Raw genomic sequence first — 4419 nt, forward strand, 5'->3', positions numbered from 1 at the left:
TTGTCATCATGAGAGCCACGGCAGCCCCCTTTGACACCTCTCGGGTGCCTGCCCTGCGTTGCGAGTGCCTACCAATTTGTAGACAGCAAATCATGGGCTGTATTGTTTCACCTAATATGTTCTCCTTAACTCAATGGATGGCTCTGCACTTTTCTAGGGATTTCTAGCCACAAAATTAATAAAGTTTGGTAGGATTTTTGGCCTATATTTGTGGCTTGTATCATTGTAGAACACATCTCACATTTTGAAGGATTTTTAGATAGAGAAATATTATTCTTAAGAGCTTTGGGTTGGAGCTTGCCTCTAGGTGCAAAAATGGAGGGGCTGATCCTCTCAACTTCCTCCTCCCTTGCTTCTATGAGTAACTAACTCCCTTTCTAGGGAGGTGATGAAGCCCTTCTTTGTAAGCATGCTTTAGTTTTGTTTAATTTGGGGAATGAAGTGTGTATACAGTATTTTCACAATCTATAGCACTTTACATGTTGTAATAGATATTAATGCCTATAAATGATCATTTGGACTTTATTATCTTGTCTTAGATTGTTTCCTCTCATGATCATATAGCTTGCATCTCCATAGTGAGAATGGAAATGAGATTGTGAAATGGGTTTATTGGGATGTTGTATTAGAGGCTTGTTAGTCTATAGCTTAGGGCTTCCCTTTGATGGATTTTTCTTGGTTCTTGACTTCATGTGCTCTTACCATAGTGATTGAGAGGTTTGATAGTCCCTAGCTTAGTGAACATGTCATAACTACACTCTAATTTAGGTAGTTCAAGCATGTGGAACTTTGAGAGATTATACTTAACTCTTGATTTTATGAACTTCTTGAAGATAATGTAGTAATCTTGTATTGCTACCTATCATTGCCATATATCTAATTTGTTTCCCAAGTTAATCATAAGCTAGCATGTTTATAGGTTTGGTAGTTGATTCACTTCCCTAGCCCTCTTTACATAAGTCTCTCTCATTTTAAATTCCTTCCATTTATTGTTATATGCAATTTTCAATTCTAGTTTCTAAGTGACAAACAAAACCAACTCTACACCTCTTTCATTAAACAAAGTGATTTTTAAGACCTTGGTTGCGATAAACTTGCAGTCCTTGTGGTTCGACTTACCCATATGATAGCCCTATTTTACAAAGATTTGTGTTATTGCAAGGGTTGATTATTATTGGTAGATACCAAGACCCATAAATTTTTGGCGTCGTTACCGGGGATTGCAAATGGTTTTGTAACCAAGGTTCAAAGATTAACTTTGGTTTGATTGTGAATATTGTGTTTTGTGTATATTTTTTTATTTGGTTTTGGTGACATTGTGTTTTAAGTATTCTTGTGAGATTCTAGGGACTCAAGGCTTGCCGAGAAAAAACTAAAAAAAATCGTAAGTCTAGAGGACTCTCGGTAAGTTTTTCAAAGTTCTAGTCTCAAAATTGTGAATATCTTACATATGTTTAAATTAGTGATTTTTGGTTGTGAAGCCCTTGTCAAGGCTATTCCTATTTTACTGTATTGCAAAGCATCGGTCCTTGTCGTGGCCATTTATTTTCTGTTTTATTGATAATTGGGGAGAAAGGGAACATTGTATGTGGATGTTATGGTGAAGAAGTGCTGTGTTTGTTGTGAATTGTGTTGTTGATGTTGAGACGTAGATCATTATCTTTGCCAACTCTTGAAGCCCCACTTGACATAAATTCTCTTGAAAGGACTCTTAGAACATACCTTAGGGAATTTGAAAATATAAAAGGAATTGAACTTGAATTTAATACAATGGTAGGAAATGAAGAAACTGTCGGGAATGAGGGAATCAATATTGATAGGGCTGAAAGTCCAAATGTGGCACCTATGACTCTTAGGGACCATTTCATCCCTACCACTTATGCCTCCCCTTCTTGCATAGTGATGCCAAACATCGATGCAGCCTAATATGAGATCAAATCTAGCACAATTCAAATGTTTCCATCCTTTCATGGCTTTGAAAATGAAGCCCCTATATGCATCTTGATGAGTTTCTTGAAATCTGTTCTACCATCAATCTTAGGGGCTTCCCTGAAAATGCACTCTATTTACGTCTTTTCCTATTTGCCTTAAAAGATAGGGCAAAATATTGGTTGAACTCCCTTGTTGCAAATTCCATCACTACATGGGCACAATTGCAACAAGATTCCTAAATAAATATTATCCGGTGAGTAAAACCAATCAAATAAGGCGTTCTATTCTTAGCTTTCCCCAAATCGATCGGGAACAACTCCATGAGACTTAGGAAAGATTTCAAGACCTCCTTATGAAATGTCCGTACCACCTAATTCCAAAATGGCAATTAGCGCAAGCTTTCTATGATGGTTTAACTGAACCACATAGACTCATGGTTGACTCCTCTTGTGGAGGGATGTTCATGTCTAAAAATGAGGATGAGGCTTGGACCTTACTCGAGAATTTGAGTGAAAACTCATTACAACATAATTCTTGTAGAGCTCCAACCTCAACCAATGCTAAGAACACCAATCTCTATCAACCAAAGATAATGAGGGAAAAATCTTCTCAAGTGGATGCCATAACTCACAAATTCTATCAATTAATGGTACCACATCTCTCTCTTTCTTTGTCTCAAAATTCAACAAGTGCGGTGTGTGCATCATGCACTAGCCCGTTCCATATCTCGGAAGATTGCCGCACACCAGAGCAATTTCCTAGTAACAATCAAGAGCAAACAAATGCTATGTTTTCTAGGCCCGAAAATAATCCTTATTCCAATACCTACACTCCGGGATGGAGAGATCATCCGAATTTTTCGTGGAGGCAACCCGCCCCACAGAATTCGACATTTCAAAATCAAGGGCATCAAAATCAACCCTCTTCTCAATTTCTAAATAGCCAATTTTAGGCCTCTTCAAGTTACCGTCCACCCTATAATCCAAATGTTTCTACTCCACCTTCTATGTTTCCAACTGATGAGATTCTCGCTGCAAATAAGCAAATGATGGAATCCCTTAATAAGTAAATGTTAGAATCTAACAAGCAACTCTTGATATCATTGCAGCCCACTCTCCAAATGGTTCATTCACATACTTAGTCAATAGCTAAACTTGAGAATTAAGTAGGACAAATAGCTAATTCAATGAACCAACTTCTTCAAAGGGATAAGGGAAAACTTCCTACTCAACCATATGAAAATCCTAGAGGGGTTCATGTGATTGACAAAGCCCCTCCTCCAAGTGGGCCTACTTATGAACAGGGTCAAGTAATCACCACCTTTCGGAGTGGTTGAATTGTGGACAACAAGGTTGATGGAGGAAAAGATGAACAATTTCTTCCTCCCAAAAATCCAAATCCCATCTCATCTAATCCAAATTTCACTCCTGAAAACCTAAAGTCCAGCACTGAAAATTCCAAGCTTGTCACCCCAAATGTGGAGACCTCTTATGAGCCTAAGGCTCTGTTTCCTTAACGTCTCCAAGAGTCGACACACTTTGGGAACAAAAGTTGTAAAATTCAGGACATATGGGAGATCTTTAAGCAAGTAAAGATCAACCTACCTCTCTTAGATGCTATCAAGCAAATTCCTCCCTATACCAAATTTCTTAAGGATTTGTGTACTCAAAAATGCACTTTCAAAAGTCATTTACCAAAGAAGGTAAGACTAACTGAACAAGTGAGTGCGATAATTCAGCACAACACTCCTCCAAAGTATAAGGATCCGGGTTCCCCGACAATCTCGTGTGTCATTGGTGACAACAAGATAGAAAGGGCCCTCCTTGACTTAGGAGCGAGCGTGAACTTGATTCCTTATTCAGTTTACTTACAACTTGGGTTAGGGGATCTTAAGACAACCTCTGTGGTCTTACAGCTTGCCGACAAATCGATTAACCACCCACGGGGCATTCTGGAAGATGTCACCATCAAAGTGAACAAATTCTACTTCCTAGTAGACTTTGTAGTTCTTGACAAGGAATCGGTCCATGATTCAAAGAAACATATTCCCGTGATCCTCAGTAGGCCTTTCTTAGCTAAGGCTAATACTTCAATAAATTACCGAACCGGTGTGATGGACATTGCCTTTGGAAATATGCAAATCAATGTCCACATTTTCCATGCAACTCAACATCCTTCTGAAGAGGATGATTGTTTTCTCATTGATGAGGTAGATAAAGTGGTCGAAGAATCTTTCCCCTTCATTCTAAGCAAGGATCCTCTTGAAACTTGCATGTCTCACTTTGATTTTGCAAACTTTGATATCGATCAATTCATCCAAGAAGTAAATTCTTTGCTCCAAGTTGGTGCTATCATAGACTATCCTCCTTGGAAAGTGCCAAGAGAACCACTTCCTCAACTTTTAACAACTCCTCCGGTCCCTTCATTGAAATCTCCACCACAACTTAAGTTAAAGCCGCTCATGGTCCACCTCGAGTATCTGTTTCT

The sequence above is a fragment of the Cornus florida genome, unplaced genomic scaffold, assembly GCF_030987335.1.
Source record: "Cornus florida cultivar Cherokee Brave unplaced genomic scaffold, ASM3098733v1 CherokeeBrave_3.0.0_Hap2_Chr05, whole genome shotgun sequence".
Taxonomy (NCBI): Eukaryota; Viridiplantae; Streptophyta; class Magnoliopsida; order Cornales; family Cornaceae; genus Cornus; species Cornus florida.